Source organism: Lithobates pipiens, unplaced genomic scaffold (genome assembly GCF_037356315.1).
Source record: "Lithobates pipiens isolate NorthernLeopardFrog02 unplaced genomic scaffold, aLitPip1_a1.2 Scaffold_23, whole genome shotgun sequence".
Classification (NCBI taxonomy): Eukaryota; Metazoa; Chordata; class Amphibia; order Anura; family Ranidae; genus Lithobates; species Lithobates pipiens.
Window position 1 is genome coordinate 261326777 of NW_027507785.1, and position 24444 is coordinate 261351220.

Below are 24444 nucleotides of genomic sequence, written 5' to 3' on the forward strand. Positions count from 1 at the left end.
CTGCATCAAATTGGTCTACATGGCTGTCGTCCCAGAAGGAAGCCTCTTCTAAACATGATGCACAAGAAAGCCCGCAAACAGTTTTCTGAAGACAAGCAGACTAAGGACATGGATTACTGAAACCATGTCCTGTGGTCTTATGAGACCAAGATAAACTTATTTGGTTCAGATGGTGTCAAGCATGTGTGGTGGCAACCAGGTGAGGAGTACAGAGACAAGTGTATCTTGCCTACAGTCAAGCATGGTGGTGGGAGTGTCATGGTCTGGGGCTGCATGAGTGCTGCCAGCACTGGGGAGCTACAGTTCATTGAGGGAACCATGAATGCTAACATTTACTGTGACACAATGAAGTAGAGCATGATCTCCTCCCTTCGGAGACTAGGCCACAGGGCAGTATTCCAACATGATAATGACCCCAAACACCCCCAAGGCGACCAGTGCCTTGCTAAAGAAGCTGATGGTAAAGGTGGACTGGCCAAGCATGTCTCCAGACCTAAACCCTATTGAGCATCTGTGGAGCATCCTCCAATGCAAGGTGGATGTCATCATGGAGGAGTGGAAGAGGACTCCAGTGGAAACCTGTGAAGCTCTGGTGAACTCCATGCACAAGAGGGTTAAGGTAGTGCTGGAAAATAATGGTGGCCACACAAAATATTGAAATTTTGGGCTCAATTTGGACCTTTTTTACTTAGGGGTGTACTCACCTTTGTTGCCAGCGGTTTAGAAATGAATGGCTGTGTGTTGAGTTATTTTCAGGGGACAACAAATTTACACTGTTATACAAGCTGTACACTCACTACTTTAGATTGTAGCAGAGTGTAATTTCTTCAGTCTTGTCACATGAAAAGATATAATTAAATATTTACAAAAATGTGAGGTGTGTACTAATTTTTGTGAGATACTGTATCTATCTATCTATCTATCTACCTATCTTTCATCTATTGATATTCCATTTTAAAAGCTCAAACTCTTATTTTTATTCAGTTTATAACCTGTCTCATACAAAGGAAAATGTGATAGAACAAAATGAGACAATGCAAAAATCACTTTAAAGTCTTACAGCCACTACCTAGCTGGGAGCCCAAGTGCAGGTACTTTACTACCAGAGTCTATTACAAATATATGAAGAAGTTAGGAGGTTCAACATACTAGTGTGGTTTTTGGTGGACAAGTCCCTAAAGCAGGGGTCTCAAACTGGTGGCCCTCCAGCTGTTGCAGAACTACAATTCCCATGAGGCATTGCAAGACTGACAGTTATAAGCATAACTCCCATACCCAGAGGCATGATGGGACTTGTAGTTCCGCAACAGCTGGAGGGCTGCCAGTTTGAGACCCCTGCCCTAAAGCCTAGTACACATGAACCGAATGTCGGCCATCATTGGCTGGTTCAGTAGAAACAGACACACAGTAAGTATGCTTTGAGCACAGAAACTTTGGTTGTCCATGGATGCATATGTGCGACATATGGTTGTTAAAGCCCACCCTCTTTGCTGCTGCATGCACAAATGCTTACATAGTCGGCAAAAGGTTAAAGGAGAACCTAATTATAAATTATGTAACATATACAATCACTTTTTGTAATTTAAAGCAGAAGTCCAGGTTCTAAATGTATTAAAAAAAAAATAGCTATGAAGTTTTGCTGTATACTCACCTTGTCTCCACTGTAGTCAGCTGGAGAAAGTCAGTTGTGCCATTAGTTCTTTTCCAGGTCCAATGACAGCCAGTATCATTTAACCTGCTTCCTATGAGCCTAGGCTGGCATGAACACACCCGTATGGGTGTGTCACAAGATCAGCATGGACGCAAAGTACAATGCTTCAAAGAGCTGTCCTAACTTCAGCACTGCTTTCTGCAGTATTGAAGATCATCCACCCAGGGCCGGGACAAGGGGTGGGCAGGAGGGATGGTTGCCCTGGGCACAATGGTCTATTGAAGGGATGTGGGTGCCCTGATCCTAACCCTAAAGGAAGAAGGAGGCGCAGTTTGGCATCTTTGCCCTGGGTGCTGGATGACCGTTAATATAATTTCCGGGTCCCAGCTTCCAGTTTGTCTCTCATCATTGGTGGAATTCACGTCGATGATCCAGCGTGAGCTGAGCGGCAGAGCTTCCATTAACTTGTACTGCTGGTATTCCTAGTGCCAGGGAGGCACCACCTAATGTAAGCAGGCTATTGTTACTTTGTGACATGTTTTAATAAAACAATATTACGCTATTGGTCCTTTTTTTCATCTACCCCACATGGGCAACCATGTTGGAGAGGAAAGCTAAACATAGGAGTTAACAGACCTGCCACTGCTGAAGAGTCATTGACGTGGAATACGTTGAATTCAATTTACCATGAGAGGCCATCAATAGCATCCTTCATAATTCTCTTATGACAGGTGGGAACTATAAAAGGAAATAATGTGTTAAAACTAAAGTATAACTGAGACCATAGCTTTAAGCTTGCCATACAAGCCTAGATTTCTCTCGTTTGCAGGCTGAATAATAGCAAATCCATATCATGGATGGTGGAACGTGCACTGCTATTGTATTCAAACTTCCGCAGGAGCCCCGGCTGCTTGAACACCTGATCAGTGACAGTGTCCGACAAATTTTTCACCCTGCTCCTTTGTTTTTTCAGTATTTTTGTAGAGATGGGTGGGACTAACTGGGCCACCCACAGGTTGAATTTTAGCTTATTCAGCAGGACCAAGAACTCTAGTATAGGAATGGTGTTGCCGGTCCAAGTCTTTAAACTACGTGAAAGCCAGTGCTGAATCATTTAAAAAGTGGAGATAGAATTTTACAGAAAGTCTTGAAAATAATAAAGGACATATACATATCTAGTTATATTAACACCATATTTTTACTATGGGACATTGCTGACAGCAGTATTACCAATGGGGGTAAATACGTTAGGATGGGTGGCTTTATATTATACATTTATGAGCTAGGGAAAATCCAGTTTATTACATTTTCCCTGCATGTGGTTAGATATTCTCACTCACTATTTCACCACACTTATTAAGATAAGGGACCATGCTTTATTTTAGTAAATCAGCCCTTATGTAACAAAGATCTGTCTGGAGTGTATAATACTTGATATTTAAACAAGAGTAAAACAGCAAGGAGCATTCAATTGCAATATGGTCTAATAAGTAATGGAAGTGATGCTAACCTCAATAATTTTGCAGTAATAACCCATTCTTCCAAGAACACTCATGAAGCTTCAAATTTTCTCAGACAAACTAGTCAACTAGTCTTTCTGGAACATCTTAGGAGTTACCAGTTTGCCATTCTGAGCCTCATCAAAAAAATTGAATTACAACGAGGGAAAGCAGCTAAAATAGTTTAATGGCCACAGATAATTTCAAACGCTTACCAAAAAAATAAAAAAAATAAAAAATTATAGTTCATAATGTGAATAAAGTTTAACTATTTTCATGTAAGGTGTATTTTGAAAATGTATATCAATTCATTTTTTTTTCTCATTCTGCATATGTACAGAGATTGGGTTTATAATATTCTGGGATCTGACATTGCTTAGCCTTAATACCTATGCCTAAATACCTGAGATCCTTCTAATGCACCCATTGATCCCCTGATCTGCATTCTATTCATCCCTCCCTGGCGAGTCTGTGTGCTTTGTGCACCTGGTACAGTGGATTGTCTGATAGACATAACTGTCTGTCTCTGGGGTGACAGCGGCTTAGTGTCAGATTAATGCAAGAAGCAGCCAGCAGCACCAGGCATGCAGCCAAGTGACAAAGGTCACTGGAAAGCAGTGCACAGCCCTCAGGATATCTGGCATAGTGTGGCAGCTAGAGGAAGGATGATAGCTGGATGGGAAAGGAAGAGGGAGAGGAACTGGTAGACAAGAAAAACACTATACATGGAAATAGACACACAGACTGGTCTGAACTGGACGCTGATGTCATTAGTGGATGAAAAACGGGGATGTTTGTAGAGAAAGAGATGACAAGGTGAAGCTTGTCATCAGCTCTAAACAACCACTCCCTTTCCAGAGAGCAGTTTTCTGGGAAAAGGCACACTAGTTAGAGGTTCTGCTCTGCATACCACTCCTTTTCTACAGAACAGGCTTCTGGGAAAAGGTACATATATGCAAGCCTAGAGGTAGCCAAATGTGAACCGCACACATATGTAAGAAATGCCAGGTAGCTGCACTAAAGGCCCAAAAAGAAGGCAATGTGTAAAGTTTTTCAAGCCCCTCGAGGCCGCTATGCAATATGACTGCTTTTGTAATGACTCTGAGCTTACACAGGGTTGACGACTGTCTTCCAACCCCCATGTGACCTCATTGGGTGTCTGATGGGGAAAATCACCAAACACCAGCATTATCAGGTGAGAAGAAGGGTTGTGAGTCACATGCTCCATATAGTTGTAATCCCCCAGTATTTTAACTTGTTCCCAAAGACGGAATGAATGAATGAATGAATGAAATACTTGTATAGCGCACAATGCGAACTGAATCGACTCTAGGCGCTGTGGCGAGCTTTGATCATCTGCTAAAAGAGGAAGGTCTTGAGTTTTTTCCTAAAAGCCAGGTGATTTTCTTCCAGGCGGATGTTGATTGGTAGAGCATTCCATAGCCGAGGCCCTTGGACAGCGAATCTCCGATCACCCTTGGATTTATACCGGGCTTTGGGCACGAGGAGGAGGTTTTTGTTGGCTGATCGAAGACTGCGGTTTGGTGTGTAATGATTTATTTTCTCCATTAGGTATTGCGGAGCTTCTCTATGCACGCATTTGTGGGTGAGGCAAAGGGTCTTGAACGTACAGCGTATATATCAGGGCCTCGGCTATGGAATGCTCTACCAATCAACATCCGCCTGGAAGAAAATCACCTGGCTTTTAGGAAAAAACTCAAGACCTTCCTCTTTTAGCAGATGATCAAAGCTCGCCACAGCGCCTAGAGGCGATTCAGTTCGCATTGTGCGCTATACAAGTATTTCATTCATTCATTCATTCATATCAATTCCAGTGTGGATATATTGCAGAACTAATTTGTTTATTGAGCCTCAATTCTACTACTAGATCACCATTAGACACCCTCTCTCCTTACCCCATCACCAAACAGGCCAAAGCCTTTTTTGACCAGCAGAAGCTGTGGCACTGGAAGGTGAAGTGGCAAGGTATAGGGCTTAGCACAGGAACAAAGTGGTATTTCATATCGGTGGAATGCATATTAAGATTTTGTATTTAGCCTGGCCCTGGGATCCAAGTTTCTCCTAAGGCACACAAGAATTGATTTAATAAAGACTGGTGTTTACAAGGATCACTTTACCAGTCTGTTAAGTTTGCACACTTTGTAGGAACAGCTGGACTGCAGATATAGATTTACAGGCAGTTCTCCAGTACCAGGCCCTGGGTCAGCAGGGGGGTCAGGGCCAGGCCGGAAGGCTGTACGGGGCCCCATAATGATTGTGGTGGCCCTGGTTCAAAGGTGTGAAACAGTCCTGATGGTGCAGAAGTAGGTTGTAATAAGAGATGGGCTCGGGCGGGTTTGGGATCCCAGTCCCAACCTACCTACCAGATCCTGCCAGGCAGCTGACCCTGCACACTGCCAATCACAAGCAGTGAGACATTTCCCAATCTGTGCAGCTGCAAACCGGGAAATGTCTTGCTGCATTTGATTAGCAGTGTGCAGTGTCAGCTTCCTGGCAGGATCAGGCAGGTGGGTTGGAACTCGAACAGGCCCAAGCCCATTTCTACTTGTAATAAAAGGTTTAAACAAATTGGTCAGAAAGGAGCCTAGGAGTGAATATCTCACAAACAAGCATTAAAGGGGTAAACAGGGTGCAAAGTGGGCTCTAAAAAGGCAAGGCAAGTGCAAACATAGCATTAACTGGAAGTAGGAAATTGGGGGAGCCAAATATTTTTAGATGGCAGGAGAAGGGAAGAGGTGCCAAGTGGGCTGTGCAGGGCACCATGATTTCTAAAGGTAGCCCTGAGGACCACACTGGTTTGCTTTAGGTTATCATGCATGCAATCAGTAATAGTTGCTTTGTATACAAGCAAACCCTAATTGCTTGATTACAGCTTTAAAAGCTATGTTTAGATCAGCGAGTGTGTACCTTAGGGATTCTGCATTGACTTAAGTGGCTAGAGACTGAAGGCGACACACATTTGATGAGCTCATCTGCATGTCTCTGTCCCCAGCCTCCAGGCAGTTTTTTCACAAGGGATTTGTGGGAAATGAGGTTGTAAACTTGCCTGATATATCCTCAGACACCTGAAATGTATCCATGTTAATTACACATACTGCTTTAAACTGATGCTAAAGGGATACAGTGGTGTTCATGGAATGATCACTTAAATAATAGTGAATTTGAAAACTTTTTTACATTGTGAGCTGCAAAAATGTCTCCTATTACAATTTAAATCCCAGCTGGCTGACAGTTCTTATGTAATATTTTATTTTTCTAAAATACAATTTAACAAACGAGAGATGGTATATTTCAAATTGCAAGGTATCTCAGAACTGTTTGAGATAATGGGATTGATTTACAGAATAGATTGTTCACTTTGCAAGGGAGATTGCTCTTTTCAAATCAACTTTCCCTAGAGCAGTGTTTCTCAACTCCAGTCCTCAAGGTGCCCCAACTGGTCATGTTTTTAGGCTCTCCATTATTTTGCACAGGTGATTTGATCAGTTTCACTGCCTTAGTAATTACCACAGCCGTTTCATCCGAGGGAAATCCTGAAAACATGACCTGTCGGGGTGCCTTGAGGACTGGAGTTGAGAAACACTGCCCTAGAGCTTGGCGAGTGGGGTGAAGTTCTGCTGACTTCCATCATCTAATCATATGCAAACAGAATTTTTTTTTTTTTTTTTTTTTTTCCTTGTACTGTACATGATTAGGTGATCTTTGTAAAGTGAACTTACACCGCATTCACATAGTTGTGGAAAATTCCCTTACAAAGTGAACTGTCTATTTACCTTTAGTAAATCAACCACTATGTGTCAACTCTTTTGCATAGGCCGGGGCACAACAAGTGGAGGTAGTGGGAACCTTTTGAAGGTGAACCAATTGTGGGTAAGGACAAAAAAAGCAACTCTGGTATGAATTTTTGTCCCTCTCGCCCACCTCCCTCTTTTTCCTCTTTTGGGTTGATGGACGGTCAGCATATGTTACTGTATTATGTGCTATAGATGGATTATTGATGCATACCAGCCTTAAGATTTATTGTAGCCTTTTCCTATTTTGTTTAGAATGTATGTCCAAGCTCCTGAAGAAGCGTAACCCGTAGAGCCAAGCTATTGCACACTATGATCAGCTCACGCCAAGCCTGATAGAACATTAACTGTTGCCTCAACAAGGACATCGCCATGATCATTCAGAATTATACTTTTTGGTGTATGGGTTGTGTGCTGTATTAGTATCTAGGCAATCTCTGCTTTACAAAGTTTTTTGACTAGTGTTTGGTTGTTTGTTTTTTTGTGAATCAGTTTGTAATAAAAATTATTTTTATTTATAACATTGTGTACCTCGGTGCCTATAAAGTCCACTACCAATTTTTGCAATATTATCTGTAAAAGCAACACAAGACACAAGCTTCTAGGCACAGTATTGTACATAATGTTATAAATGTTATTGAAGTGTTATATTCACATGTAACAGTGGAAAGAAAGTAGAGAAAGATCCACAGCATGGCATAATAAAACTGCTCTCATTTTCTCATTCGCTCACGTTGGAGAGCGGTAACATAATGGTTATCTTCCTTTTGTAAAATGTGTTAGCACTATGTAAATCATTAAACTAAATGCAATTATTGGAGGAGGCTTGTGGTTTCCTTAATCTGGTAATTTAAGGCTTTTTATAACCACTCCAGCCCTGGAAGATTTACCCTCTTCCTGACCAGGCCATTTTTTTGCGTTTTTTGCGTTACACCACTACATTACTTTAATTGACAATTGCACGGTCATGCAACACTGTACCCAAATACCATTTTTGTCCTTTTCTTACCACAAATAAAGCTTTCTCTTGGTGGTATTTGATCACTTTTGCTGTGTTTTTATTTTTATTTTTTTTGGCGCTATAAACCAAAAAATCACCAATAAGTTTGAAAAAAAAAAACAATATTTTTTTACTTTCTGCTATAAAACCCATCCGATAAAAAAATCTAAAAAATCAAATGTCTTCATCTATTTAGGCCAATATGTATTCTTCTACATATTTTTAGTAAACAAAATCCCAATAAGCGTGTATTGATTAGTTTGTGCAAAAGTTATAGTGTTTACAAACTATGAGAAATATTTATAGATTTTTTTTTTTACTAGTAATTTCAGTGATCAGCGACTTATAGTTGGGACTGTGATATTGCAGGTGAACAAATTGAACACCTGACACTTTTTTGGGGACCAGTGACACTAATACAGTGATCAGTGCTAAAAAATATGCACTATTAGGCCGGGTTCACACCGCTGCGATGCGGGAACGCCGCGAATCCGCGGCGTTTTCCCGCATCGCATTACTCCCGCCGGCAGTTCACACTGCCCTATGCGGACGGCTGGGAGTGTCAATGATATGTTAATGACACCCCCAGATCCGTCCGCATATCGCAGTGCGATCTGCCGACTCGCACAGGAATCGGATCGCATGGTGTGAACCCCCATGCGATCCGATTCTGTTGCAGACCAAAAAAAGGGTCCCGTGCGAGTTTGCTGCGGGAGCGATGCGAATTCAGCCATACTATCTGTATGGCTGAACTCGCATCGCTACGGAGATCGGATGTGATTTGCGGTGCGAATCACATCCGGATCTCCCCCCGCAGCAGTGTGAACCCAGCCTTACTGTACTAATGACACTGGCTGGGATGGGGTTAACATCAGGGGCGATCAACGGGTTAACTGTGTGCCTAACTGGTGTTTTACTGTAGTGGGGGAGGTGCTTTTACTAGTGGAAGGCATAGATCTGTGTCTCTGCTTTGGAGAAACACAGGATGCATGCCTTCTGCATCCTGAACAATCAGTTGGTGCCGGTGGACATCAGGACCCGCTGTGTGTAATCACAGTGGGAGCCAGCCTGTGGTGGCGCTCACGCGTGCCCGATCCCCAGAAATGCAGGATCACAAGTGTATATTTACATGATCCTACACAGCAAGGCCACCCTGTAGCAGTAAAACCGCTATAGGGCGGTTGGCAAGTGGTTAAAAGGTAAAGTAAATACGTATTATGTTTTAGAGGCTAATCAAATACTGTATATGTAATGTATGGAATAGAAGGCCCATAACTTGAGTAGAGATCAAACCCAATTAAAGTTTTAACTTGCCACTGTTTAAAAGTATTTTAAAGGAAAGCTGAGCCATGGGTCCGGATTTCTGGAGCTGACTTCCAGACTTAGTCTTGGTCAGGATCCACAAGAAAGGTTGAAGCTGCTAGTTTTGGCAAAGTTCCTTTGGCTCTGTAATATATTGAAAAAAAAGCAAGGAGGGAGAGGACGGGGGATAATCTGGAGCAGAAATGCAGACTTGTGCTGCACTGCCTCTTGTTTGCAGTTAAGCACGCTCAGTAGACTTTGTCAAATAAGGACATTTTATAGGAAAGATTACAAAATAAATCTGCACTCAGCTGTAGAAACATTGCCGTTCCTATTAGCAAGCAATTTGATTTTTTTTTTTTTTTTTTGTCACCTGCTAAACTACACCTCCCAGATGCCAGAATACCATTCTGATTCAGATTCAGGTTACTAAGTGCCACACATGGGTATGCAGTAACATGGGGTATAATGTCTTAAAGCACTACTGGGCTGACAGAAATAATCATTCAGATAGACGTTGAACTATTGGCAGCTATTTTAATAGTTACACCTCTAGTTTCCTGATCCAGCCATTGCACAATGTTTTAAAAAATAATGATGGCCCAGTCCAAGAGGCACCTGAATCAGTGCTATAGCACAACACAAAAAACAAATGTGAATGTTCTGAGTGTTGCATTGTAAAAGATACTGCACATGTTACTTTTGCATGTTAGTGTGCTCAATCATATTGAACAGGCTGCCTAATGCAAAGCATAGCAGTGCATGCATTTTAACATAAATTGGCAGATGTTGCAGGGATAATGATGCATAAACATACAGTGCATCTGGAAAGTATTCACATTGCTTCACTTTTCCACATTTTGTTATTAGTTGAGTTGCATCTAGATATAGCGCGGTCCTTTACCCCGTAGGGTCCCGGTGCGCTTACAAACACATACTAGGAAAATTTTACAGACAAAATCTGATGAACCTACCAGCATGTTTTTGGAGTGTGGAAGGATACCGGAGTACCCCCACACAGGCACAGGGAGAACATGCCATCTCCAGGCAGATGGTGGTGTGGTCAGGAATGGAACCAGCAACCCTACTCCTGCTAGGTGAGAGTGCTAAACACTAAACCACTGTGCTGCCATTAGAGCCTTATTCCAAAATGGATTCAATTCATTATTTTCCTCAAAATTATACAAATACCCCATAATGACAACATGAAACAAGTTTGTTTAACCACCTCCCGCCCGCCCTATAGCCGAATGACGGCCGTAGAGCAGGCGGGTTCCTTCGACTGGATGTCCTTGTGTTTACTTCCGCAATGCGCGCCGCCGGGGGCGCGCATCGCGGAAGTTTTGTATTCGCCGTGTCTCCCGGAGACAGGCAAACACAGATCGCCGTGAATGGCCAATCAAAGCGGCCGTTCACAGCGCGATCGCAGCTGCCAATGGGAGATGATCTCAAATGTAAACATATGAGATCATCTCCCATTGCCGTGTCTCTCCCTCCTCACACAGAGACAGCGTGTGAGGAGAGAGAGGATCTGTGAGTCAGCCCCAGTGAAACTGTCAGCCCCAGTGCCATCTGTCAGCCCCAGCGATAGTGCCTGCCGTCAGCCCCAGTGCCGCCAGTGCCACCTGCCAGCGCCAGTGCCACCTGCCAGTGTCAGTGCCATCCGTCAGTGCCAGTGCCTCCAGTGCCATCCGTCAGCCCCAGTGCCGTCAGCCCCAGTGCCGTCAGTGCCGCCAGTGCCAGTGCCACCTGCCAGCGCCAGTGCCACCTGCCAGCACCAGTGCCACCTGCCAGCGCCAGTGCCATCCGTCAGCCCCAGTGCCATCCGTCAGCCCCAGTGCCGTCAGCCCCAGTGCCGCCAGTGCCACCTGCCAGTGCCACCAGTGCCACCTGCCAGCACCAGTGCCACCTGCCAGCACCAGTGCCACCTGCCAGTGCCATCCGTCAGCCCCAGTGCCGTCAGCCCCAGTGCCAGTGCCGCCAGTGCCACGTGCCAGTGCCACCTGCCAGCGCCAGTGCCATCCGTCAGCCCCAGTGCTGTCAGCGCCAGTGCCGCCAGTGCCACCTGCCAGTGCCACCTGCCAGCGCCAGTGCCATCTGCCAGCCGCAGTGCCATCTGCCAGCCCCATTTGCCAGAGCAATTAGCCAGAGCAAATAGCCAGCACCATCTGCCAGTGCCATCTGCCAGTGCCAGCCCCAGTGCCATCTGCCAGCGACATCTGCCAGCGACATCTGCCAGCGACATCTGTCAGCCCCATCTGTCAGCCCCATCTGCCTCCAGTGCCATCTGCCTCCAGTGCCATCTGTCAGTGCCACGTGGGGTCACTTTGTGGGCATTTCCATTGTCCTGGTGCTCCAGGGCCTTCAAAACTGTAATAGGTGGTTGAGAAATAAGATGTGTAATTTATGCCCCTAGAACGCCTGATGGTGCTATTTCAATATTGGGCCTCTGTATGTGGCCAGGCTGTGTAAAAGTCTCACACATTTGGTATCGTTATACTCAGGAGGAGTAGTAGAACGTATTTTGGGGTGTCATTTTTGCTATGTACATGCTATGTGTTGGAAATATCTTATAAATGGACAACTTTGCGTAAAAAAAAATGCGTTTTCATTTTTTTTCCACATTTTCCCAAAACTTCTGGAAAAAAAATGAACCATTCAAACGACTCATTATGCCTCATAGATTATACGTTGGGGTGTTAGCTTTCCAAAATGGGGTCACTTTGTGGGCATTTCCATTGTCCTGGTGATCCAGGGCCTTCAAAAATGTAATAGGTGGTTGAGAAATGAAATGTGTAATTTATGCTCCTAGAACGCCTGATGGTGCTATTTCAATATTGGGCCTCTGTATGTGGCCAGGCTGTGTAAAAGTCTCACACATTTGGTATCGTAATACTCAGAAGGAGTAGCAGAACGTATTTTGGGGTGTCATTTGTGGTATACACATGCCATGTGAGAGAAATAACCTATTACATTGAAAATTTTGTGAGAAAAAAAAAAAAATCTTCATTTTGCAAAGAATTGTGGGAAAAAGATGACAAAATCAAAAACCTCACCATGCATCTTAGTAAATACCTTGGAATGTCTACTTTCAAAAAAGGGGTCATTTGGGGGGTATTTGTACTTTCCTGACTTGTTCGGGTCGCAAGAAATGAGATAGGCCACCAGTACATCAGGTGTGATCAATTTTGTGCGATTCGCACCACAGCTTGTAGACTCTCTAACTTTCACAAAGACCAAATAATATCCACTAATTTGGGTTATTTTTACCAAAGATATGTAGCAGTATAAATTGTGGCCAAAATTTATGAAAAAAAGATTATAATTTGCTAAATTTTATCACAGAAACAAAGAAATATGCGTTTTTTTTCAAAATTTTCGGTCTTTTTTCATTTATAGCGAAAAAAATAAAAACCCCAGAGGTGATCAAATACCACCAAAAGAAAGCTCTATTTGTGGGGAAAAAAGGACACAAAATTCATTTGGGTACAGTGTTGTATGACTGAGTAATTGTCATTCAAAGTGTGAGAGCACCAAAAGCTGAAAATTGGTCTGGACAGGAAGGGTGTTTAAGTGCCCAGTAAGCAAGTGGTTAAAATGTTTGCAAATGTATTTAAAAAAACAACAACACATGTACATAAGTATTCACAGCCTTTGCCATGACACTCAAAATTGAGCTCAGGTGCATCCTGTTTCCACTGATCATCCTTGAGGTGTTTCTACAACTTGATTGGAGTCCACCTGTGGTAAATTCAGTTGATTGGACATGATTTGGAAAGGCGCACACACCTGTGTGTATATATAAGGTCCCACAGTTAACAGTGCATGTCAAAGCACAAACCAAAGCTATGAAGTCCAAGGAATTGTCTGTAGAGGTATGGAGACACAGATCTGGGGAAGTGTACAGAAAAATTTCTGCAGCATTGAAGGTCCCAATAAGCACAGTGCCCGCCATCATTTGTAAATGGAATACGTTTGGAACACCAGGACTCTTCCTAGAATGGGCCGCCCAGCCAAACTGATCCGGGGACAAGGGCCTTAGTCAGGGAGGTGACCAAGAACCCAATGGTCACCCTGACAGAGCTCCAGCATTTCTCTGTGGAGTGAGGAGAACCTTCCAGAAGAACAACCATCTCTGAAGCACTCTACCAATCAGTACTGTATGGTAGAGTGGCCAGACGTAAGCCACTCCTCAGTAAAAGGTACATGACAGACTGCTTGGGGTTGGCCAAAGGCAACTAAAGGACTCTCAGACAATGAAAAACAGAATTCTCTGGTTTGATGAAACAAAGATTGAACTCTTTGGTCTGAATGGCAAGCATCATGTCTGGAGGAAACCAGGCACTGCGCATCACCTGGCAAATACCATATCTACAGTGAAGCATGGTGGTGGCATCATCATACCGTGGGGATGTTTTTCAACGGCAGGGAACTGGCAGAGTAGTCAGGATCAAGGGAGAGATGAATGCAGCAATGTACAGAGACATCCCTGATGAAAACCTGCTCCAGAGCGCTTTGGACCTCTGGGAACTGGGGTGAAGGTTCATCTTCCAACAGGATAATGACCCTAAGCACACAGCCAAGGTGATAAAGAAGTGGCTCTGTGAATGTCTTTAAGTGGCCCAGCCAGAGCCGAGACTTGAACCCAATTGAACATCTCTGGTGAGACCTGTAAACTGCTGTGCACCGACACTCTCCATCCAACCTTATGGAGCTTGAGAGGTCCTGCAAAAAAGAATAGGAGAAACTGCCCAAAAATAGGTGTGCCAGACTTGTAGCATCATACTCAAAAATACTTGAGACTGCAATTGGTGCCAAAGGTGCTTCAACAAAGTATTGAGCAAAGGCTGTGAATACTTATGTGCATGTGATTTTTTTTTTTTTATGAATTTGCAATGATTTCAAACAAACTTCCTTCACGTTGTCATTATGGGGTATTGTTTGTAGAATTTTGGAAAATAATGAATTGAATCTATTTTGGAATAAAGCTGTAATACAACAAAATGTGGAAAAAGTGAAGCGCTGTGAATACTTTCCAGATGCACTGTATATTTGTCTGATGCCATGGAAGTCAATACATTGACTTCCTCTCTGTCTCTGGGCCTCTGGCTTGCCGCTCTGTTCTACACCTATCTTCCCCCTTCACCCTCCCCCCCACCCATCCCCCCCACTGTTGTGTGTGTTTTTTTTTTTTTTTCATTTTTTCCCTTCCCCATTCTGCAGACAACCCCGCACCCCCTTGCCTGCCTCAGCCCCTGGGTCTCAAGACTCGGGCATAACGCACTGGCCCCGGGCACTAGCTGGTGGGTCGGTGTCAGTTTATAATATATACCCTCATAATATATGTTTTTATTATGTACTTTTAAGTGAACCTCTTTCTTAAGTTTTATGTCTATATCCCCTGTGTGGGAATTTATCTGGTTTTCCCTTTTTTTTTATATCTCAATAAAAACATTGTACCAGAAGTCAATACATTGATGAGTGCACTATGACAAAGTAGATAATGAGCGCTTCCAACTTGAACATACACACCAGATACAAAGATCATAAATTATATTTACGATGGGGCACTTGTGGTGTGAAGGAACCCTTTATAGTCAGGCTCTGGTTTCACCAGTACTACAGGATCTACAGGGAACACCTGACGTTAGTGAATACAACCAAACAAGAACATCCAACAAAGTTTCTGTTATAATAAGCTCGCTCTACCGCAATGAGGCCAATGACAATTGTAGAATAAAAGTCTTCTGAATACTGATTATTCCTAAATTTATGCCAATGCTGCTACTCTGCTTTTTTAGCATCCTACCAAAAATATAAAATTCTTCCTCCCCAGAGAATTATGCCAGACATACACATAATTTTACTGTGCTTTTCCCAGCAATGGGTTTGACAATACTTTCTCAGGTGCAGATAAGTCTTGGCTGTTCATAAGTGGTTATTTGCAATTTAAACTTCATAATGCTTGCTTGTGAGCATTACGTGTAATCCAGGTAGGATTAGATTGTCATGCATAGTTTACGGACAAGACCAAACTGATCACCAGCATGCAAAACAATAAGTCCTGGACTCATGCGGAATTTTATCCTGCTGCCGCCAAATTGTACATTCCATCTCCTTCACCCATTATGTGCTGGAGAGTTTTATGTGATTCGTTGGTCATTCTTTTAACAGCAAATATAGCCAAAATAAAACACTTGATGAAATTTTTGGTTATTTCTAAATGACTAAACCCAATGAGGTACCCAAGCAAGTGCTGATCAGAAGTCCTTCTCTGTTTAGAAATATGGTCACTTAAAGTGAGCTATAGGATGCTTTTATCATTATTGTTCTAGTCTCATGTATGAACTTTCTCTAACTTCTATAGCTGTTCATTCATCAGATTATTGCAACGTCATCTGAACTTTTTACGCATACATACCGGTAATCAGATAATCATACAAAAAAAAACAAAAAACAGGCTGGATTTCCATCATTGAAGCCTGTAGGCACACAACTTTGGATATAACCCATAACAAATGTTTAATTTATTGGTACTAACTTGGCTTTTAGAATATTGTGACAATGCGTAAATAGGGCTTACATGGGATAATGGTATTTTAACTGTTGTTTTAAAAAAAAAATATACAAAAGAAAAGCTATAGAGACAAATGCTGCATCTTTGCCTATAGTATGGCCCTGCAGTCCTGAAGGGACACCCTAGCGCTGTGGGGTGGGGGGTGGCTGCAGGCATCTGATACACTTGGAAGTATTGGATGGTGAAGGTTCTAGCAGTGGCTCTAGCTCTCTTGCAAGAGAGTGAGGAATGAATGCAACAAAGGTGGTGATGGTAATATAAATGTACTGCACTTTACAATGCTGTATTTGTTTAATCTTCTTTAATTAGATGACAATGTATCTTTAATCTTACATAGGTGATTGAATCAATCTACCTAGATCAGTATGTGCCACAGACATTTTTATTAAGAGTAATCCTTAAAACATGACCTGTTGGGAGTATAGAGCTAGACTTAAAGAGGAAGTAAACCCTGATGAGTTTACTTCCTCTTTCATTCCCTGCAAAGGCAAAGCATAATAGACTACTATGCATCGCACAGTAGTCCATTATGTGTCACTTTCCTGACACAGGAGCCAGCGAAGTCACCGCTGTCCCCTGTAGTCCGGCGCATCCATCTTCTCGGTGGGGTCTCGCAGCTCCGCCGCTGTGATTCGGCGAAGCCGCGATGACGTCACTCCTGCGCATGTGCACGAGAGCCGACACGCGCAGCAGCTCCGTCGTTGAGAATGCCACGCTCAGTGCGCCTGCGCGCCGTAGACATCGGTGCCTGTCTTCAGGCAAATATCTCCTAAACCGTATAGGTTTAGGAGATATTTCTTGGACCTACAAGTAAGCCTTAATCTAGGCTTACCTGTAGGTCAGAGTGGTTTGTAAGGGTTTACAACCACTTTAAGAAATACTGCACTACTTTATGCACTTATACTGTAACTGCACACTATATTGCATGCTGCCCAACTTTCTTTCTGAAGTCTCCAAAGTTATGAAAGGAGCAATTTGTTTGGTTGCTTTGCTGCACTTTATGATTGCCTGCATGTGATACTTGAATTTCAGGGTCTATACCAACTTGTTTCTCAAATAAAATTCTATCTCGTCCGGATGGAGCACACAGTCAGGATAGAATTACTGCTGTCAGACTACTGTTTTCGCAAATGTATATACAGCAGTCCTTCAGAAACCTGTTTGTGTGGCTAAACCAGTCTTTATTAAGTTTACATGTACTTTGACCTGGTTGGAATTTAAAATATGCATGAGAATACTGACCATGGGGTGCCTTCAAACATGTTTCTATTTGAAAAATAATTTCACACAAACAGACACAACTTATAGGCATGTGGTGCAAAATCCCAACAGTGGCTCCTTCATATATCTTACAAAAGTCCACTAAGCCTGATTAAAGGCCTCTCTTTCTAGCTCTCGGGGCATGAAACATGGCAACAAAAACACAACGCTTCACACAGAGGCCGATTGACTGAATATGATAACATTCCTTCTTTTAGCCTGATTTCTAGAGTACAAGGGATTATTGGATGATAATATAAAGATCATTTTTAGGTAATAATTCCACTAGCTAATGTTTATATTTTGGATAGAGTTTTATTTTCTGTGGCTGTCCCCACTGAGGAGCCTTCTCTTTAGTTCCTGTGTGGACATTGAGACACAAACAGCAATATAAATCTATAAAAGGATTAGTGCTGAGTGATCTGTTCGGCCCAAGCATGAGTTCAGGCTGAACATTGGCTGTTTGCTCGTTCAGCAAACATCGAACATATGGGGGTGTTTGACTGTTTGTTCGGCCCGCCGAACGACCACAATGCACTGCACCGCACAGTGCATTAAAAGCCTTGTTTGGCTGAAGCAAAAGAAAGCTTTGCCAAATCAGGGCACATAGCACTGTCAGAACCATGATTGGACACCGTCATGATGACTCTATCCAATCAAGGCTCATTGCTATTAGTCCCACCACACACTATAAAAATATTCTTCCAATAGTGGTCATTTGCAGTGTGATATTGGCTTGGAGAGAGATACAGAGCTCTGTTCAGTGCAACTAGCAAGTTAGTGTGCTATAGTGATTCTATTGTCAGTGTAAAATATCAGTTTAGTGTGAGTGTAGTGCGAACATTCATTTTTACTTTAGTGTCAGTTTAATGTGAATACAGTGATAGTGCAGTGTGAGTGTAGTGCAATCATTCATTTTTACGTTAGTTAAATTTTGTTTTTGTTTTGTCAGGGCAGGTTTCCGGTATATTTCAGTGCGTTATTGCACGTTTAACGCAGCATATTTCAGATTTTGTTGCTTTGCAGCCTGAAATTAAGACAGATATAGTTTTTGTTTTATCCAGCTGTATTTACTAGTGCAACTTATAACATCCAAGTGAAAGATATAACACCAACATATCAGAAAAAAAAATCAAAAATAGAAACACTGAATAGGAAAAAGGATTACCCCCCTCATGTCAGTATTTTGTTGAACCAGCGTTTGCTTTAATTAAAGCCTTTAGTCTGTTGGGATATGTCTCTACTAACTTTGCAATATTTGCCCTCTATTCTTTGCAGAAATGCTCAAATTCAGTTAAATTTGATGGTGACCATTTGTGAACTGAAGTCATTCCACAGATTTTCAATGCTGTTTAAGTCTAGGCCCTGACTAGGCCATTCAAGGACATTCACCTTTGGTCATTTTTGCTGTGTGTTTTGGGTGATTGTCATGTTGGAAGGTAAACCTTCTTCCCATTGACTACTGTCATGGTTATGCAGTGATCTTCCTGTGTTTGCTTACCTTCCCTCATGTCTTCAGACTAAGAGGTCAGCCACTTCCACCTGGTGGTTTTTATAACCTCTCCTCTAAGCATGGCTCCACCTCAGGCCCTATCAGGGAGCCCTATATTAACCTGTGCACTGCAGGCCATCAGTGCTGATCAACTATTGTGTATTCCATTGTGTATTAGCTTCCTGTTTCCTGCCGTGTGCTCTGCTTCTGTTTTCCGTTACCGACTTTGGCATGTCTTCACTATCCCTGTTTGCCTGTGATCCTGACCTTTTGGCATGTACCTGACTATTCTTGTCTGCTTGTGGCCCCGACCTTGGCTTTGTCCCTCCACATCCCTATCCTCCTGTTGCCTACTGTGGGTGTGAGCTGGGGGACCCTGGGGGTCGCGACCTGGAGCCAGTTGCAGCCAAGTCCATCCTCACCACTAGAGGCGCTGGTGAACACCTGCTGGCTCTTAGACTCCGTGCCCCAGGGAATCTTATGCTCTAACCCCAGTGGGATCTGTCCCCCCTCTGCAGCAGTCAGCCGTAGGGTCCACAACCTTGCGGTGCACTCCTGATCCCTACGGTGTGCACCTGTCACCTCGCCTCAAGGTGACCTGACAACTACTTTCTGGCAGAGGGCAGCAGAATTTCCTAAAGAATTTCATGGTATTTTGCCCCATCCATTTTTCCTTCTGTCCTGAAAAGTGCTCCAGTACTTTCTGCAGAGAAACACCCCATAACATTATATTACTACCTCCATGCTTTACTGTAGGAAGGGTGTTATTTGGATGATGTGCTGTATTGGATTTCCGCCAGACATATTGTTTGGTTTTGAGGCCATATAATTTAATTTTAGTCTCATCTGACCATAACTTCCTTTTAAATGTGGCCTCAAAGGTGTGTTTAAGGTGGCCAGATGAACAAAATTGAACAATTTGGCCTCAACACAAAATAATATGTCTGGCGGAAAACAATATTTGCAGCAAAGCTACAATATAGATCAAACCGACATAAATGGGCGAATACCAATGTAATAGTAATACGGTATCTCATAAAAGCGAGTACACCCTCACATTTTTGTAAATATTTTGATATATCTTTTCATGTGACAACACTGAAGAAATTACACTTTGCTACAATGTAAAGTAGTGAGTGTACAGCCTGTATAAGTGTAAATTTGCTGTGCCCTCAAAATAATTCAACACAAAGTCATTAACCACTTGCTTACTGGGCACTTAAACCCACCGCCCAGGCCAATTTTCAGCTTTCATGACAATGACAATTGTGCAATCATACTACACAGTACCCCGATTACATTTTTATAATTTTTTTCACACAAATAGAGCTTTCTTTTGGTGGTATTTAATCACCAGTTGCAAAAAAAATCACATTTCATAGTTTGTTATTAAATTTAGCAAATGGGTAATTTTTCTCCTTCATTGATATTCGCTGATGAGTCTGCACTGATGGCCACTGATGGGCTGCACTGATGTGCACTGATGGGCACAGATAAGGCGACACTGATGGGCACTGATAAGACGGCACTGATGGGCCCTGATGGGTGGCACTGATGGCTAACACTGATGGGTGGCACTGATGAGTGGCACTGACAGATGGCACTGATCGGCACTGATGGGAAATGATAGGTGGGACTGATGGGCACTGGTAGGTGGCACTGATGGACACTGGTAGGGGGTATTGATTGGCAGCACTGGTAATGACGCACAGATTCATTTATAGGCGGCACTGTGGGCACTGATAGGTGGCACTGTGAGGTGGTACTGAGGGCACTGATAGGTGGCACTGTGAAGTGACACTGTGGGCACTGATGGGTGGTACTGTAGGTACTGGTAGGTGGCGCTGGTGGGCACTGGTACATACCTTTATGATTGGGACCGATGTCCCTCTCGCAGCCGCCGGTGATCAGTTTTTTTTCTTTTTCCTCCTCACACTGATAGCATGGATTCATTTATAGGCGGCACTGTGGGCACTGATATATGGCACTGTGGGCACTGTTAGGTGGCACTGTGAGTTGGTACTGAGGGCACTGATAGGTGGCACTGTGGGGTGACACTGTGGGCACTGATGGATGGGCACTGATGGGTGGTTCTGTGGGCACTGGTAGGTGGCACTGGCTTCAGAGACTGGGCCGCAGGGCAGTATTCCAACATGATAATGACCCCAAACACATCTCTGAGACAACTACTGCTTTGCTAAAGAAGCTGAGGGTAAAGGTGATGGACTGGTCAAGCATGTCTCCAGACCTAAACCCTATTGAACATCTGTGGGGCATACTCAAATGGAAGGTGGAGGAGCGCAAGGTCTCCAATATCCACCAGCTTTGTGATGTCATCATGGAGGAGTGGAAGAGGACTCCAGTGGCAACCTGTGAAGCTCTGGTGAACTCCATACCCAAGAAGGTTAAGGCAGTGCTGGAAAATAATGGTGGTCACACAAAAATTTACACTTTGGGCCCAATTTGGACATTTACACTTAAGGTTTCACTTTGCGGTTTAGACATAAATGTTTGTGTGTTGAGTTATTTTGAGGAGACAGCAAATTGACACCATTATACAAGCTGTACACTCACTAACTTTACATTGTAGCAAAGTGTAATTTCTTCAGTGTTGTCACATGAAAAGATATAATAAGATATTTACAAAAATGTGAGGGGATGTACTTTTGTGATATACTGTATGTATTGCCACTGAATTCTGTATTGCGTATGATAGTTTGTGGACACCACAAGAGGTCACTAATATACATGGCTAATGATATGGAACTACACAACATAAGTCCACAACAAATGTTATGCTTAAATCATGACTCTATGGGAGAGTTGAGGTTTTTATGTGGGGGCAGGAAATAACAGTTCTATGCATAAGACCAAACAACAGGGCTATGATCAATAAAATGACATAATAAAAATAGAGTTTATAATAGATAAATAAATCATAAATCATAAATATTAATGAATGCCAGTAACGCTACTGAATGGTACCATTCCAGCAATGCTGAGTAGGGGGCCATCTTTGAGAAAAAATTGTCTGAGGTGTCTAAAAAATATAAGGGAACGGGGAGAGGATTAGGTGACAGTGTTTATCTCAATTTCTTTATTCTGACCTCCTGGAAACAGGGAGTTCAGACAGAAGATCCAATGTCTTCCTTTCACAGAGCCTCTTAAAATGTTCACCGATGGAGGATTTTGGTGGAATAGACTCAATAGCCCACACACTTACACAATTACAGGATTTTTGGTGATGTTTAGTAAAATATCTTGAGACACAATGTTTTGTGTTACCTTCCCTGACAAACCTTCTTTGTTCATCAAAGCAAGCCCCCAGAGTCCTTATGGTGCTTTTCCTTCATACAGGAGGCTACAAGGACATGTGAGGCAGTAGATCACATACTGTGAGGAACAGGTTAAGAATGAGGTATAGAGGATAGGATTTTTAATTTTCTACGAAGCTCTTTTACCATGTTTGGAGGTCTTACATTTGAGCTTACTACATATACCAATCCAGTTACCAAATAGGTCATTAGTTTGTATGATGGGTTTGGGAATGCACGAGATCTTAATACGTGTGATTTTATCTTTGAGTTTGGGAGCACTTTTTAGGATAATTTTGGTTTGCCAGGAATGGAGATCTTGAGGTGGGGGTCATGTAATAAGATAGACCTGTGTATTGAAAATACACTCTCTATCTGCTTGTACTGATGATGGAATTGTATTGTAGATAAACGGTAGACTATATAATTTGGCAATTTGGAAGCTAGAAGAAATTTGGTGTGTACATGAGTGCAAACACATGCACTATAGAGACCATACTAACATTTTTTTATGCGGAAACTTTCTGCCAGGAAGATCTGGCATTTTACATTAAAACTGTGTACAAGCACCCTAGGGCAGCACATTAATTTTGAATGCACCACACCACAACCAAAAAATGTTTTAAGTTAAATTCAACATAATTGTGCAAATGAATTGTAAATAGTTACCATGCTCTTATATCTAAATTTAATGTATGCCTATTTATATGGCTCCTGCACTATATGAAAACCTCCAGATCCTATTGGTTGCATACAAAAAAGTACATGCATTTAACTTGGCATCAGCCCTTTGTTAATCAGTTGTGCTGAAGTGCAAGGAGCATGGTAATAGGATGAGAGAGTAGAGTGGAAGAAAGATGTGGTCATTGGTGTGCTGCTTCTCCCTTCACAGGTTGGACAGCAGACCAGTAAGTGCAAGTGAAACTGCAGCAGAGAAAGCTAGTAAAAAAAGGGGGGGCTGCCATGTTCTACCCAAAGAGGTCAAATAGAGTGCTTTATTAACTGATGGAAAAGTGTATTTGCCTAGGAGTCATGCCAGTTGTGATGGCATGTCAACGTTATACTTTTTATGTGGGTAAAATTATTTGTAAATCTTGGCAACTCATTAATGTCCACCTTTATTATTCTGGTAAGATCGGTAAGAGCTTGACCCCTGTTTGTCGTCATATCGAGCTAAAGTACCGATCAGACATGTCAGTTGTGTCATTTATTGGATTGGAGGTTGTTCCCAGAGACCCATGTGAAGGGAACTGGGACAAAAAGATCCTTCAGCAGGAGAAACTGTGGATCACGAGACCTAATGCCACAGTTCCACAAGGGCTAAATGAAATGATCTCCTATAAGCCCTTTTTATAAAGTGTGGCACCAACCATGATATTTTATCAGACTCAGAATATTTTATTAATCTCAAAGAGAAATGATTGTAGTATTTTACAGTGTTGAAGTAGTCAGTAGCCAGTACCGTATGACCTTTACACTGATGGGCTCCCTGTTAGGGTATTTATTGCCCCTCATTTGGCACCTTCTGGTGTTCTTTTTTTCTGTTTTAGTGTAATCTCTCTTCAGTTTGATTTTTTTTTCTGGCCTCTGTCAATTTGAGATTTGGCCATGCCTCATATTTTGATTTTCTTATATCATTCTATTTTTTTTCTCTTTTTTATTATATACCCAGCTGTCTTGATATTGGCATGTGCATATATGATGATGTATTTTGTTGTTATGATGACTTGTTGCAATTAGCAATATTTTCTGATAGATGGCATTAGGTGGTGCTAGTGGGCCCCGTTTTGATGGGGGGATGTGGATGCTAAAGGGCCTCTTCCTGCCTTGTGATATTGTCTCTTGGGTGGGTGTACAGTCCTCCAGTTGCTGGGTGGAACAGGGGAAGTGTTTCTTGACTCTCTTGCCCCCCCCCCCCTGTTGTCAGTATGGCCGCACGAGAGGACTTTCTACCTGGCTTTTGACACAAAGCATGCATGGGCTTTCCATGTCTGTGCATGTGATTGGCTGGTGATGACATTTATTTAAGAAGGGGGGGGGGGGTTTACCTCCTATAGGAGGGCCTGGCTACCATCTTCTTTGGGGTGCATTGCATGCTTCTATCAGAGTACGTGCAGGGAGTTTTCCTTTCATGGATCTATATTTGGACATTAGCTTATACGATCTTTATTGCTGCTGCAGGTTCCAATTGTGGCTCTGGCCCTGGGGACGTGTAAACTATTGTTGGTTTAGGTGTTATTGCTTGGAAGCATTTATTATACCCCCTTATGTGCTTTTGAGCTACCTATGCCCCCTATTGATTACCTATCCACAATGTACCTAATAATATGACCTTCTTCTTATGGCTTCTATGGACAATGTACTAATTCATTTTGACTGTTTTTATGTAATTGCATAGGTTTATACATCTGTACTCCACCTCTCATTAACGGCCAGCTTTCACATCTGCCCCTAGAGGCAAGTTTTATCAAGGGTTTGGGGTGGTTTCCTTATGTGGTTCTGCATCACCCTATAGTGGGTAAGCCTTGAAACTTAGC

The 24444-nt window shown here is 42.7% G+C and overlaps 1 long non-coding RNA gene across 4 annotated transcripts in view; it reads left to right on the forward strand.

Moving 5' to 3' along the window:
* Positions 1-8003, forward strand: part of LOC143928302 (uncharacterized) — a 227617-nt gene extending 219614 nt beyond the window's left edge. For all 4 annotated transcript variants that reach the window (XR_013262393.1, XR_013262394.1, XR_013262392.1 and 1 more), the window contains exon 3: positions 7218-8003. This is a non-coding gene — a long non-coding RNA (uncharacterized LOC143928302). The remainder of the gene's footprint in view (positions 1-7217) is intronic.
* Positions 8004-24444: the final 16441 nt, after the last annotated feature.